We start from the raw sequence: 16,590 nt of genomic DNA, 5'->3' as shown, positions 1-16,590 counted from the left end.
TGAAATCAAGTCTGGATGCAATGCAATGAAAATGCTCTCCACCTACATATTCATGCTCATAATATGATCCTAACAGTGATTCTGAGCTAGAGGGAGACCTAAGTCAATGTAGCTCCCTAGTGGAGGAGTCAGAGGAAGATGCCCTATCTTATTCACCCATCAAGGTGCTTGCTCTAACTTTCCAAGGTTATATTTGTTGCACATATCTTGCAACTGATGCTTTGCATTGCTTCTACTTTGTTGAACTGCCATTAGCTTAGTTTACACATCGTCTATGTGAATATGCCCTGCCTATCCATTTTTAGTACATATTCCATCTGTCATCATACTATATTTATCCATTGAAATGTTGTTCTTGTGTATCAGACTTCAAAAGGAAGAGGGGGATTGCTGATCATGGAGGAGCACAAGCAAAGTATTTGGAAAAGGTAGTTGCACCTGATAAATCAAATAGCCCATTAGGTGTAGTTGCAATGTCACCTGACCCACAAAACACCCCAACTCTAGTAGACTCTAGCCCTACTACACTGGTCATTTCTGATGCCCCAACTCAGCAGACCCCAACTGCAGCAAACATTATGATTATGCCAGTTGACATAGCACCAGCTCTACGACACAAAACTCCCATTCCATCAAAGAATACACCAAATCCAGTTGCCAAATCCCTTTTCGAACCAGAGAGAGCCCCGATTGCAGCAAATAGGACCCCTGTTCCATTTCTTCTTAGTTTAGAAGACAAAGCTTATATTGTTGTCAGGAACTTTGTGCGCATCTTTCCTTCATGGAAATATTATACCGCAAACACAGAACAATTTCGAGTCTTCCTCCGAAACTTACGCGTAGTAATGTACTAATGTTATTCATGGTCATTGCTGCATATGTTTCTACTAACAGAAGACACAAGATTTCATTCTTTTAAATAGGCAATGACCAAACTGGATTGTGAAGACGAGCAAGGGTTAGTTGAGCTTTTGAAGCACTCGTTGATGAAGTATCATTCCTACCTGAGGTAAGAGCACTTCGATGGCAAGCCTCTAAACAAAATTTCTGTAAAGTCTCCGGTGCTACATTTATCCGACGGTGACTGGAATAATCTTATTACACACTCGTCTCGGCTGCAGCGTAAGGTACTATCTATGATATCACATCACAATTTGAACTACATTTCTGCATTTTCCTTAACGTCTCACTTGTACGAAAACTGTTAGAAGAAGAACATTCATTCTCAAGGGACCACAGAATCTCGCAACTATACTGCACACTGCATTGCTCTTGTGAGTACCCCTTGCCCTGTATGACCATACTTACTTTCATAGTTGTTTGATTATGTAGCGTCACTGCACATGTTAGCATCGTTATCGTCCATTTGGTGGACATTATAAGATCCGTATGGACTCTTACATAAATTTAGAATAAACCCAATGCTTTTGAAGAGGTTTAGCTCTGCAGTCCTCTTGTAAGGACTGAATGCCGTCTATCATTGTACATACATTAACAGCTACTCCCTCCGTCCCATAATATAAGAACATTTTGTATGGTACACCAGTGTTCAAAACACTCTTTGTATTATGGGAAGAGGGATTGGTTCATTGTGTAGCATTCTGCATCTTATCTCCCTCGCCCACCATTTAATAAAAAAGATAAGATCTATATTTAATCTTACCAGAAAGTAGAATACACAGACAATGCCAGTGCAGAAGTGTAGCCCATTGCTCTTGTCAGTACATTTTTTCTTGTAATGCTTGTACTTCCAGGGATTGGTAGTTGATTATGTAGCATCAATATGCATCTTATTGTGACACTCCAAAATTTTTAGTTTGGTTTTCAGCAAAAACTTTGTGGTTTTTGAAAAGAGGCCATTTAAAATTTTCCAGAAAACCTTCCTCTTAAGAGACTTTCTTTTCTTTGGCAAGGTTTTTATTCTGGCTTCAAACTTTGGTGTTTGACCTTTTGAAACTTCTTCTCTGTTGGTTCTCTCTCTAAATTATTTTTGGGAGTTTAATCTTTTTCTTTTAAAAAAAGAAACTCCATGAAATTTGGGATTTTCTTATCTTGGAACCACCATGACTTGGCATTCTTGCCCATGTGGTAAAACCCCTCCAAAACCTCCCCTACAACTTGTGATCAACCTAAATTCCCTGTCCCAACTAATCCAAACTGGTTTTGGATTTTTATTCCAATTATTTTTCCCTCAATTCAATTCTGAAAATTATTTGGAGCCTGAGAGATTTTCAAAGCAAGTGCCCTATTGCATTTGAGTTTTGACCTCAAACCAATTCTCCTGGATTGTCCTTTGAACCCACAACCCAGAACCATCTTGATCCACTCCTCCTCTTTTCAAATTTTTCAAAATTCAGTCTCTGCAAGTTTGGACCAGATTTGCCAAATTTGGTGAAATTCATATCTACACTCCTCCAAAAATTCCACCAAAATTCAGGCAGCCTATTTGAGCAAGGAGAAGCCACCCCACCAAAAATCAGCTCAAGGAAAAATCACCAGAGGCCAATTTCATTCGGTCGAACACCTTGTGGGCACTGTTACTGTTCAATGTTCAGAAATTCAGTTTCAGTGTCATCTTCAGTTTCGACAGTTTCAGTCACGCGGCCACAGTGCACTTGGCACGTTGCTCGCGGCCTCGTTTGCTTGTCCGAAGCTTCACACGCGCACTTGGCGCGACCCTGGCGTCGGTGGCGCCCTGGCCCGCCTGCGCCAGCGTGTCTTGCGGCGGCCGGCTCCCCGTAACGGCCGACAGGGAGGAGAACGGCGGCGCAACGCCGTTCGGCACCGCCCAAATCTTCTGGTGGCTCCGCGTGGCCTTCTCCGTGCCAGCGCACGCATGCGGCACCGTCGCCGTGGCGCAGCACGCACGGAGAGCGCTCTCTGCCGCCGACGGGCCCGCGCCACCCCGTTCCGTCGAGCTCGACCCAAACGCCCAAACCCCGGCCAGCTTAGCACAAAAATGGACCCGTTGAACCTCCGTGATGACGCTCGACCCCCTAACCACCCCGACCGAGCACTGCGCCACCGTAATCGCTCGCCGGAAATCTCCGTTCACGGCAACCGCCTCGGACCGCCTATATAAAGGGGTCCCGAGCTCACTCTCGTGCACGCAGCACCTCCACTACTCACCAACACCCCGCCAGGCCACTGGGAGGACCTCGAGGAGGTCTCCTTCCCCGGCTCCGGCCACCTCGCCCCGCCTCGGCCTCCAGCTCGATTCACTTCGGTGAGGCCACCTCCGGCGCCCAAACCTCGTCCGTAGCCCTCTCTTGCACCCAGTAGTCTAACCCCCACCTCAATTTAATCTTTGCAGCCCTCTCCGACGAGCTCCATCCACGCCCGAACCACCGTCCGCCGGAGTTGAGACCGCCGTCGACGTGCTGCTCACCGGCGACCAACACCACCACCCACCGTTGCGGAAGGACACGGTGAGCACATTGGTAACCTCTGATCCCCATGCCTCGCCGTGGATCGCCGCCGGCGACCACAGCAGCTCTCGGGCGCCGACGAGCCTCGTCCCTCCCATTTGAAATTTAAACATGACAAGTGGGACCCGCTGTCAGCCTCTCTGTCCTTTCTAAACGAAGCGTTATCTGAAAACGCTCTCTGCCAAATACGTTTTCTCTTCGGGCTGGCGTAATCGCTACCGAAGCGTTTTCTGCTTTTATAAACTAGCCCCTGGAAATCTTCTGTTTCATTACAGATAAGTCCCTGGACAAAAACCCTTATAACTTTTAATCAGAAAAGTATTTTTGATTGATTCTTTTTCTGTTCTCTTTAAAATTTTGTCTAGTTTTTTATCAGATTTATTTGAAAAATATTTGGTTTACCTTCTGTGCTCTCCTTGGTATTTACGTTAGCGCATATATCTTCTTTAAACGTAGATACCGAAGGAGGTGACGGAGCCGCGAACTTCACCGAGCTAGGCTCCGACTACTCTGAACCAGGCAAGCATGTTTGAACTTTTGATATGATGAGTGTCTTGGCATGTTTTGCATTTAGTTAGTTTCATGGCATGCCGGTGAGTATACCGATGAACGTTATTTTATGTGATAATGAGGTAAGTGAGTTCGATGATCCATACGTGGATGAATGTGAATATGAATGGCCATGTGTTGGCATGAGGATGGGTACGACGGCAGTGTTGTAGCATGCCAGTCTTACGCCAGACTATGTGACTTCAGTGTCAAACCATATCGGTCCAGTACCTATCATTTCCTTCCTTGTACTACCACATGTTTTCCGCAAGGAATATGGTTTAGTAAGTTCCAAACCGCTTTCATGGTACACACCAAAGAGGAGAGGCCGTGATGATGGTTCCATGGCCCTGGATTAAAGCCAGTCATCCGGTCAGGGGGCATGGGTGTTTCCGGTTGGGACCGAGAGGGGGGCACCCCTTAGAGCGCGCGTATATAAATTTGATCCCATGCTATTCGAGATTGTGATCTCCCCGTCTCAAAAGTTTTTCTTGGACGATGACTAGGGTGATTCCTAGCATCGAGAGGTAGGATGGGTGTGTACCGGTTAGCTGTGTTTTCTTCTGAAATACCGTAAACGGAACTAGTCCTTCGTGACTACGGAAATCCGTTGACTGTGGGAAAAATTTTGTACAAACTCTGCAGAGTCATATATTCCTCCAAATCATCTCTTCCATGTCAAGTTTCGTTCCTTCTTATCCTAATCAATTGTCAGCTTTGATGACAGAGACTCCGGTGAATCGCATGAGTGCTAAGTCCGGTTAAATGATCACTCCTGTGGATGGACTAACCCGTTTGTTTTCATGAATTGAATGTTTATTATGAGTATTATTTACTTGTGAATAAAAGCCCTTTATGTGATGTCGCTCAGACGTCCGACTGTGGCATTTCTTTTAAAGCCCTTTCTGCGATGTCGCTCAGACGTCCGACTGTGGCATTTCTTTTTAAAGCCCTTTCTGCGATGTCGCTCAGACGTCCGACTGTGGCATTTCTTTTAAAGCCCTTTATGTGATGTCGCTCAGACGTCCGACTGTGGCATTTCTTTTAAAGCCCTTTATGTGATGTCGCTCAGACGTCCGACTGTGGCATTTCTTTTAAAGCCCTTTCTGCGATGTCGCTCAGACGTCCGACTGTGGCATTTCTTTTAAAGCCCTTTATGTGATGTCGCTCAGACGTCCGACTGTGGCATTTCTTTTAAAGCCCTTTCTGCGATGTCGCTCAGACGTCCGACCGTGGCATTTCTTTTAAAAGCCCTTTATGTGGTGTCGCTAAGATGCCCGACTGTGGCATCATTTTCCTTATTTTTATTTGTTCACCTTTCGAGGCGTCGCTTCAGACACCCGATCGGTCCTTATTTATGTTCTGTGGAATTTCAGGCGGACTACCGCCGTTTTCCCTTTTTACTTACCCGTTATGCCAGTTTTATTTATTGTGCATTAAGGAATTAATCATGTTGCATCCATGCATGCATTTGTTATATCTTACGTCCGAACTGTCTTGCGAGTACTTTCAAAGTACTCACTGGCTTGTTGATTTGGCCAGATGCTGACGAAGGCGATCTCATGGATGAAGAGTTCGATAGCGAGCCCGACACTTAGAGGAGTCCCAGTCAGTCTTGTGCGACCCTGGATTTGGCCACTGTTTTATATCCGCTTCCGCTACCAAATAAATTCATCGAGCCTCTCCTCGACGCTCGATGAGATGACAGACGTAGAGTCTTGTCTTTCTCTCCCCGCTGTGTTTTTCCACCACCAGCCTATCCTTGAGTCAGTAGTATGTCTCCACACCACTGTGTTCTGTCCGCCATTATGTATGATTATTGGCGTGCTTGTAATAATTTGGTTGAGCAACCGTAGTTCGACCCTGTAATATATTTTATGCTACTGGCTTATTGTATCAAGAATTTGTCTGCCAGTGTGGAGGATTTCTCTCATACTGGACTTAAAAGATTGGCTTTTCAATAAATATTTTTATTGGAAAACCGGTCGTGACAAGCTTGGTACCAGAGCCAGGCTGACTGTAGGAAGCCACTAGGTGCGATCGCTAATTGGTTATTAGCCTGATAGAGCTAATTTATATTTTTGCAATGGTAGTCATTTTCTGTCAGTCAGCATAAATTTATGATCTGACCCTGCAGAATTTTGCCTACTTTTGTAGATGGCCGACGTCAGCTGCGAGTCTCAGACCTTCGCCAACGTACCCGATGGGTTCGTCAAGCTTCTTTCTTCCATCGTTCAGGTCGCGATGGGGCCATCCGTGCGCCCAGTCTTCACACTCTACCAGCACCGAGTCAACGACAGTCTGACCATGCACCAGGCCGCGGTGCAGTTCAGGGGAGGGCGTGGTGAGTTACGCCGCTTCCGGTTCGTGGGAAGAGCCATGCCTACGGAGAGGCATGCTATGCAGATGGCAGCCCGCGAGGCGATAGCTCGTCTCAGGGATGTCCTTCCCGTGATGAAGACTCGTCGTTACCGTTATCTTCCGTGCCATGTGCCTTACACCTGTCACTACGCATATTCCTGCCCCAGAGGAGAACGAGACGAGGCTTTTGAGATGCTCATTGAGTATCTCCGGGCCCTGGAGGCAGCCTTCGACAACCTGGTGGACGACTTCGTAGCTACCCGCATGGACTCAGTCCATGGCTGTGCTGCCAACAGGAGGGAGCTCCTACCCATCGCTCCGCCACCGACTTTTGTCTCGTCATCAGCATCTTTTACGCCTACTCGTCGCCTGCCTTCTACCGAAGAATTTAACCAAGTCATTGCACCCACTCCAGCGCGTACTACACCAACCTTCGCGCCCACTCCTGTACGTGTTGCTCCGCCCCTGGCGACCGCTCCGCCCGCTCTGCGCAACACTACACGTATGGAGCCCATTAGCGAGGAGGAGGTCGAGTCCCCAACCTCGCTACGCCTCGCCCTCGGCAGGGCAAGGGAGGTCGTCAACATTTCTGCCTGAGTACGCTTAGCTGCCGTGTGTTGTACCGCTTTGTAAGATATGTGCATAGGCTGGGAGAAGTAGCCTGTTTTCGCATCATGTAGGATCTGGAGAAGTGCACTAGCCTTAATAACATGTCAGGATTAGGTACGCATATCCTGAGTGATGTACTGTATAATTACCGCCCGCGTGTAAGATGTGTAATGAGCAGTCCTTCTCCGTGCGCAAGTCGTTTTATTTTTTCTTAAGTAAGCTGAGTTATTTAATTCTATTTGCCAGCTTTATGCATTTTATGGTTTTGTTTTTGCGACTCTTTCCGCTTTTCTTATGGGTTTTACAAAATATATCCCCAGAGTGAAAAATGTCTCGTCCTTGGACTCGCTCCATGCCAATTCCATCAGAGGAAAATTATGATGCACAACCCAGCAACGAGTTCACTCAGGGACAGTCAAGCCAACCGGGAAATGAATCGGCACTTTCACAAATGTGCCGCCTTTATGAACAGAGTCAGCAACAACATCGTGAAATAATGAACCAAGTCATCAACATGGGAAATCACCATGGACAGTATCAGCAACATTCCAAGTTATCTGAGCTACAGAAGACACGTCCTCAAACATTTTCTCACACTGACAAGCCTCTTGAAGCCGAGGACTGGCTTCGAGATATGGAGAGGAAATTAATTATTGCAAAGTGTTCAGATCTCGAGAAAGTACTATATGCTCCACACTATCTCACAGGAGCAGCCGCATCGTGGTGGGAGAATTTTCTGCACATGCATCCCAACGAAAATGACATAACCTGGGATGATTTCAAGGAAGGTTTCCGTGGTGCACATATTCCTAAGAGTATTATGAAAATCAAGAAGAGAGAATTTGATGACCTCAAACAAAGAAACATGACAGTGTCAGATTACAACAGTCAATTTACCCTATTATCCCGCTACGCCAATGAGGAGCGTATGACTGAAATCAAGAAGATGGAGAAATTCCTTGACGGTCTGGCGCCCGCACTTAAATGCCAACTGGTCGTGCACACTTTTCCTGATTTTAAAACGCTGGTGGACAAGGCCATTACTCTGGAAAATGAGAGACGCAGTCTGGAAGATATCCGCAAGCGAAAAAGGGACCAGACTAACCACACTCGCAATCACCGAAGCAAGATAGATTTTAAAAAGGGTGGGACACCCAAATTCTCATCCAATGTCTCACGCCCAATCAAGAATTTTCATGCAAGGGACAAGGAATTCACCTATCGCCCCGGCGTTACTTGTTACGCTTGTGGAGAAGAAGGGCACTATGCCAAACAGTGCCCCAAGCCAAGGAACTCAACCCCAAAGCCGAACAACGACAGCAATAATTCAGCGCCCAAACGAAACAATTTCAATCCCAACAATAACCACAGGAAGGGTCATCTGAACCACGTAACCAAAGAGGAGGCACAAAATGCTTCGGATATCGTACTCGGTACGTTTCCTGTCAACACAATACCTGCAATGGTTTTGTTTGATTCTGGAGCTTCTCACTCTTTCATCTCGAAAAGTTTTGCTTTGCAAAATAATTTTTCGATGCTTCCTTTGGAGAAATCCATAATAATCAAGTCCCCCGGGATTCAGCAAGTTTCTCAGAATTACTGTCAGAATGTGGTCATTGAGTTTGAAGGATTGGAGTTTTACGCAAATCTTATTGTATTGGAAAATAAAGGACTGGATGTCATCCTAGGGATGGATTGGCTAACCACCAATAAAGGTTTTATAGACTGTTTCAACAGGACCGTGATTCTCACACACCACCAAGGGAAGACAATAAGAGTATCAGCCAAGGAAGGAAAAAGACCCCGGCAACCGAGATTAAATAAGGTGGACGTTTCTGAGCTAAACAAGGTTCCAGTAGTGTGTGAATTTCCAGATGTATTCCCTGAAGAGCTGCCAGGCATGCCACCAGATCGAGAAATAGAATTCCGCATTGAGCTAGCACCAGGAACCACCCCCATATACAAGAAACCATACAGAATGGCACCATCCGAGTTGATCGAATTGAAGAAGCAGATAAAGGAATTACTGGATAAAGGGTACATTCGGGCCAGCTCCTCACCTTGGGGATCACCAATTTTATTTGCCAAGAAGAAGGATGGAACGCTGAGATTGTGTATCGACTATCGAGCACTTAACATGGTCACAGTCAAAAACAAATACCCGATGCCAAGGATAAATGATTTGTTTGATCAACTTGCTCAGGCCAAGGTATTCTCAAAGATTGACTTAAGGTCAGGATACCATCAATTGAAGGTACGAACGGAAGATATCCCCAAAACAGCCTTCACCTCCAGATATGGACTGTACGAGTTCACAGTGATGCCATTTGGATTAACTAACGCCCCGGCATATTTTGTTCACCTCATGAACAAAGTATTTATGAAGTTTATGGACAAATTCGTCGTAGTATTCATCGACGATATTCTGGTATACTCCAAAACACCAGAAGAGCACGCAGAACATCTCAGGATTGTACTAGGAGAGCTAAGGAAACACCAATTGTATGCCAAGTTCAGCAAGTGCGAATTTTGGCTAAGACAAGTAGGTTTTCTAGGCCACGTGCTGACTCAAGACGGTATAGCAGTGGACCCAGAGAAAGTCAAGGCCGTACTCGACTGGAAGTCACCAGCCAGCGTAACAGACATACGAAGTTTCTTGGGAATGGCAGGGTATTACCGCAGATTTATTGAAGGATTTTCCACCATATCCAAGCCTATGACACAGTTACTCAAGAAAGATAAGAAGTTTGAATGGACAGAAGCCTGCGAGAAAAGCTTCCAAGAGCTAAAGCGGAAATTAACAACAGCACCAGTATTAATTGTACCCGATATACACAAGAATTTTGAAGTATTTTGTGACGCATCCAGAAAGGGTCTCGGATGCGTGTTGATGCAAGAAGGCAAGGTTGTCGCCTACGCTTCAAGGCAACTTCGCAAACACGAGGAAAATTATCCCACTCATGATTTAGAAATGGCAGCAGTTATTCATGCACTCAAGGAATGGAGGCATTTTCTACTTGGGAATCGATGTGAGATATATACGGATCACAAAAGCCTCAAATACATTTTTACGCAGCCAGAACTAAATTTACGGCAACGCCGCTGGTTAGAATTGGTAAAGGATTATGATGTTGGTATCCATTACCATCCAGGGAAAGCAAACGTAGTGGCCGATGCCCTGAGTCGGAACCCCAGCTCCGACGGGAACTATCTGCACAGCTTGAGGCCCGAATTCCATCAAGAATTTGTCAAGCTCAACTTGATAATGGTAGCAGAAGGCACCATATCAAACTTGGAAATACAACCACACCTTGTGGAGAAAATTAAAGAGGCTCAGTCCGGTCACCCCAGCATTGAAGGAATTAAAAGGAAGTTGAGTATGGGCAAGGCCTCGGAATTCGTCATAGACAATGAAGGAATATTATGGTACGGAGAAAGGCTATGCGTGCCAAACATAGAAGACCTTAAACAGCAAGTTTTAACTGAAGCACACACCACTCCATATACGATCCACCCTGGAGGAACCAAAATGTATAAGGATATTCAGGAAAGATTTTGGTGGCACGGTATGAAGAGGGACATAGCCGCTTTCATTGCATGCTGCGACTCGTGTCAACGCATAAAAGCTGAACATCAGAGACCAGCCGGACTACTGCAACCTAACAAAATACCTGAGTGGAAATGGGATGAAATAGGGATGGATTTTATTGTCGGATTACCTCGGTCACGACACGGGAATGATGCCATATGGGTCATCACTGACAGGTTGACCAAAGTAGCACACTTTATTCCAGTGAAGACAACCTACACCACTCAGAGGCTTGCCAGAATTTATCTTTCCCGCATAGTCTGTCTGCACGGTGTCCCGAAGACTATAATTTCCGACAGAGGCACTCAGTTCGTCTCAAGATTTTGGGAGCAATTACAACAGGCTCTGGGAACCCAACTAGCCTTCAGTACCGCATACCATCCTCAGACTGATGGACAAACAGAACGCGTAAACCAAGTTTTAGAAGACATGCTGAGAGCATGTGTCCTCACCTATGGAACCAGTTGGGAGGACAGCCTGCCATATGCCGAGTTCGCATACAACAACAGTTACCAGGCCAGCCTGCAAATGGCTCCTTTCGAAGCCCTATACGGAAGGAGATGTCGTACCCCGTTAAATTGGTCAGAGACCGGAGACAGCCGCATCTTCGGACCAGATATGCTCAGAGAAGCCGAGGAAAAAGTCAAGCTAATCAGGGACCGACTTAAGACCGCTCAAAGTCGACAGAAAAGTTATTATGATCAGAAACATCGTAGGGTCAGCTTCGAACCCGGTGAATTCGTATACTTGAGAGTATCCCCGATGAGAGGATTGCAACGGTTTAAGATTAAAGGAAAATTAGCACCAAGATTCATTGGACCATTTTGCATAGTGGCACGAAGAGGCACTGTAGCCTACCAGCTAGACTTACCCGAAGACTTGTCCGACATTCACGACGTGTTCCACGTCTCTCAATTAAGGAAGTGCGTAAGCAACCCAGAGAAACAAGTATCTCATGAGAACATTGACATACAGCCAGACCTCACTTATCGAGAACGTCCCATAAGAATATTAGAGGAGTCTGAAAGGAGGACCCGACAGAAAACCATCAAGTTTTTCAAAGTCCAGTGGAGCAATCACACCGACAGTGAAGCAACCTGGGAAAGCGAGGATTTTCTTCGGACAGAGCATCCACACTTATTTAAGGATCAGCTGAAATCTCGGGGACGAGATTTTTCCTAAGGGGGTAGGTGTTGTGACACTCCAAAATTTTTACTTTGGTTTTCAGCAAAAACTTTGTGGTTTTTGAAAAGAGGCCATTTAAAATTTTCCAGAAAACCTTCCTCTTAAGAGACTTTCTTTTCTTTGGCAAGGTTTTTATTCTGGCTTCAAACTTTGGTGTTTGACCTTTTGAAACTTCTTCTCTGTTGGTTCTCTCTCTAAATTATTTTTGGGAGTTTAATCTTTTTCTTTAAAAAAAGAAACTCCATGAAATTTGGGATTTTCATATCTTGGAACCACCATGACTTGGCATTCTTGCCCATGTGGTAAAACCCCTCCAAAACCTCCCCTACAACTTGTGATCAACCTAAATTCTCTGTCCCAACTAATCCAAACTGGTTTTGGATTTTTATTCCAATTATTTTTCCCTCAATTCAATTCTGAAAATTATTTGGAGCCTGAGAGATTTTCAAAGCAAGTGCCCTATTGCATTTGAGTTTTGACCTCAAACCAATTCTCCTGGATTGTCCTTTGAACCCACAACCCAGAACCATCTTGATCCACTCCTCCTCTTTTCAAATTTTTCAAAATTCAGTCTCTGCAAGTTTGGACCAGATTTGCCAAATTTGGTGAAATTCATATCTACACTCCTCCAAAAATTCCACCAAAATTCAGGCAGCCTATTTGAGCAAGGAGAAGCCACCCCACCAAAAATCAGCTCAAGGAAAAATCACCAGAGGCCAATTTCATTCGGTCGAACACCTTGTGGGCACTGTTACTGTTCAATGTTCAGAAATTCAGTTCAGTGTCATCTTCAGTTTCGACAGTTTCAGTCACGCGGCCACAGTGCACTTGGCACGTTGCTCGCGGCCTCGTTTGCTTGTCCGAAGCTTCACACGCGCACTTGGCGCGACCCTGGCGTCGGTGGCGCCCTGGCCCGCCTGCGCCAGCGTGTCTTGCGGCGGCCGGCTCCCCGTAACGGCCGACAGGGAGGAGAACGGCGGCGCAACGCCGTTCGGCACCGCCCAAATCTTCTGGTGGCTCCGCGTGGCCTTCTCCGTGCCAGCGCACGCATGCGGCACCGTCGCCGTGGCGCAGCACGCACGGAGAGCGCTCTCTGCCGCCGACGGGCCCGCGCCACCCCGTTCCGTCGAGCTCGACCCAAACGCCCAAACCCCGGCCAGCTTAGCACAAAAATGGACCCGTTGAACCTCCGTGATGACGCTCGACCCCCTAACCACCCCGACCGAGCACTGCGCCACCGTAATCGCTCGCCGGAAATCTCCGTTCACGGCAACCGCCTCGGACCGCCTATATAAAGGGGTCCCGAGCTCACTCTCGTGCACGCAGCACCTCCACTACTCACCAACACCCCGCCAGGCCACTGGGAGGACCTCGAGGAGGTCTCCTTCCCCGGCTCCGGCCACCTCGCCCGCCTCGGCCTCCAGCTCGATTCACTTCGGTGAGGCCACCTCCGGCGCCCAAACCTCGTCCGTAGCCCTCTCTTGCACCCAGTAGTCTAACCCCCACCTCAATTTAATCTTTGCAGCCCTCTCCGACGAGCTCCATCCACGCCCGAACCACCGTCCGCCGGAGTTGAGACCGCCGTCGACGTGCTGCTCACCGGCGACCAACACCACCACCCACCGTTGCGGAAGGACACGGTGAGCACATTGGTAACCTCTGATCCCCATGCCTCGCCGTGGATCGCCGCCGGCGACCACAGCAGCTCTCGGGCGCCGACGAGCCTCGTCCCTCCCATTTGAAATTTAAACATGACAAGTGGGACCCGCTGTCAGCCTCTCTGTCCTTTCTAAACGAAGCGTTATCTGAAAACGCCTTCTGCCAAATACGTTTTCTCTTCGGGCTGGCGTAATCGCTACCGAAGCGTTTTCTGCTTTTATAAACTAGCCCCTGGAAATCTTCTGTTTCATTACAGATAAGTCCCTGGACAAAAACCCTTATAACTTTTAATCAGAAAAGTATTTTTGATTGATTCTTTTTCTGTTCTCTTTAAAATTTTGTCTAGTTTTTTATCAGATTTATTTGAAAAATATTTGGTTTACCTTCTGTGCTCTCCTTGGTATTTACGTTAGCGCATATATCTTCTTTAAACGTAGATACCGAAGGAGGTGACGGAGCCGCGAACTTCACCGAGCTAGGCTCCGACTACTCTGAACCAGGCAAGCATGTTTGAACTTTTGATATGATGAGTGTCTTGGCATGTTTTGCATTTAGTTAGTTTCATGGCATGCCGGTGAGTATACCGATGAACGTTATTTTATGTGATAATGAGGTAAGTGAGTTCGATGATCCATACGTGGATGAATGTGAATATGAATGGCCATGTGTTGGCATGAGGATGGGTACGACGGCAGTGTTGTAGCATGCCAGTCTTACGCCAGACTATGTGACTTCAGTGTCAAACCATATCGGTCCAGTACCTATCATTTCCTTCCTTGTACTACCACATGTTTTCCGCAAGGAATATGGTTTAGTAAGTTCCAAACCGCTTTCATGGTACACACCAAAGAGGAGAGGCCGTGATGATGGTTCCATGGCCCTGGATTAAAGCCAGTCATCCGGTCAGGGGGCATGGGTGTTTCCGGTTGGGACCGAGAGGGGGGCACCCCTTAGAGCGCGCGTATATAAATTTGATCCCATGCTATTCGAGATTGTGATCTCCCCGTCTCAAAAGTTTTTCTTGGACGATGACTAGGGTGATTCCTAGCATCGAGAGGTAGGATGGGTGTGTACCGGTTAGCTGTGTTTTCTTCTGAAATACCGTAAACGGAACTAGTCCTTCGTGACTACGGAAATCCGTTGACTGTGGGAAAAATTTTGTACAAACTCTGCAGAGTCATATATTCCTCCAAATCATCTCTTCCATGTCAAGTTTCGTTCCTTCTTATCCTAATCAATTGTCAGCTTTGATGACAGAGACTCCGGTGAATCGCATGAGTGCTAAGTCCGGTTAAATGATCACTCCTGTGGATGGACTAACCCGTTTGTTTTCATGAATTGAATGTTTATTATGAGTATTATTTACTTGTGAATAAAAGCCCTTTATGTGATGTCGCTCAGACGTCCGACTGTGGCATTTCTTTTAAAGCCCTTTCTGCGATGTCGCTCAGACGTCCGACTGTGGCATTTCTTTTAAAGCCCTTTCTGCGATGTCGCTCAGACGTCCGACTGTGGCATTTCTTTTAAAGCCCTTTATGTGATGTCGCTCAGACGTCCGACTGTGGCATTTCTTTTAAAGCCCTTTATGTGATGTCGCTCAGACGTCCGACTGTGGCATTTCTTTTAAAGCCCTTTCTGCGATGTCGCTCAGACGTCCGACTGTGGCATTTCTTTTAAAGCCCTTTATGTGATGTCGCTCAGACGTCCGACTGTGGCATTTCTTTTAAAGCCCTTTATGTGATGTCGCTCAGACGTCCGACTGTGGCATTTCTTTTAAAGCCCTTTATGTGGTGTCGCTAAGATGCCCGACTGTGGCATCATTTTCCTTATTTTTATTTGTTCACCTTTCGAGGCGTCGCTTCAGACACCCGATCGGTCCTTATTTATGTTCTGTGGAATTTCAGGCGGACTACCGCCGTTTTCCCTTTTTACTTACCCGTTATGCCAGTTTTATTTATTGTGCATTAAGGAATTAATCATGTTGCATCCATGCATGCATTTGTTATATCTTACGTCTGAACTGTCTTGCGAGTACTTTCAAAGTACTCACTGGCTTGTTGATTTGGCCAGATGCTGACGAAGGCGATCTCATGGATGAAGAGTTCGATAGCGAGCCCGACACTTAGAGGAGTCCCAGTCAGTCTTGTGCGACCCTGGATTTGGCCACTGTTTTATATCCGCTTCCGCTACCAAATAAATTCATCGAGCCTCTCCTCGACGCTCGATGAGATGACAGACGTAGAGTCTTGTCTTTCTCTCCCCGCTGTGTTTTTTTCCACCACCAGCCTATCCTTGAGTCAGTAGTATGTCTCCACACCACTGTGTTCTGTCCGCCATTATGTATGATTATTGGCGTGCTTGTAATAATTTGGTTGAGCAACCGTAGTTCGACCCTGTAATATATTTTATGCTACTGGCTTATTGTATTAAGAATTTGTCTGCCAGTGTGCAGGATTTCTCTCATACTGGACTTAAAAGATTGGCTTTTCAATAAATATTTTTATTGGAAAACCGGTCGTGACACTTATCTTCATTATCCTCTATCCCTTCCAGTATTATCATATCTATAATTACTCTCTACAAAATGTAGAGTACAGGCAATGCTTATGAAGAAGATTCTGTGCTAAAATTCTTGAGTTATCCTTCCCTTGACATGGAGAAGGGCATTATAAAGCCGGTGTTAACTGTTAACGTAAGTCAGTCCTTCTAAAGCCTTTATCCTCAACTGCTGTTTAATTTGCTCATACTCCCTATCATTTACTGCTATTTAGTTTGTTGTTTCTACCAAAATGCATGTTCGCAAGAACCGTAAGTTCTAAGTTTTACTTGTAAAACCAAATTCCTTATTCATACCATGCACATTACTCAATACTCCCTATATGTATGCTTGTTTTCGTGGATCTATAATCCAGTGTGTGATGAAGCAGCCGAGGTTTGCACCTTGTCATCTCCTGTTTTATCTTACTGATGTGGCTGATGATATGAACAACATGCCATGCACATTAACCAAAATAGATACAATGATTTTCTTTGCCCTTCATCTATACTTGTTATGTTGCCATGGTAATCCAGTAGTGTGGTGAAGCTCCCCGCATTATGAACAATGCCAAACTATGCTATTGATATTTTGAACTTACTCTTTATTTTCTAATTTGAAATTGGATGGAATTGACAGCACTGTTCTCATCTTTGTTTATACACGTGCAAAAC

Source organism: Triticum aestivum, chromosome 6A (assembly GCF_018294505.1).
Source record: "Triticum aestivum cultivar Chinese Spring chromosome 6A, IWGSC CS RefSeq v2.1, whole genome shotgun sequence".
Classification (NCBI taxonomy): Eukaryota; Viridiplantae; Streptophyta; class Magnoliopsida; order Poales; family Poaceae; genus Triticum; species Triticum aestivum.
Note: the sequence above shows the minus strand (reverse complement) of the source record.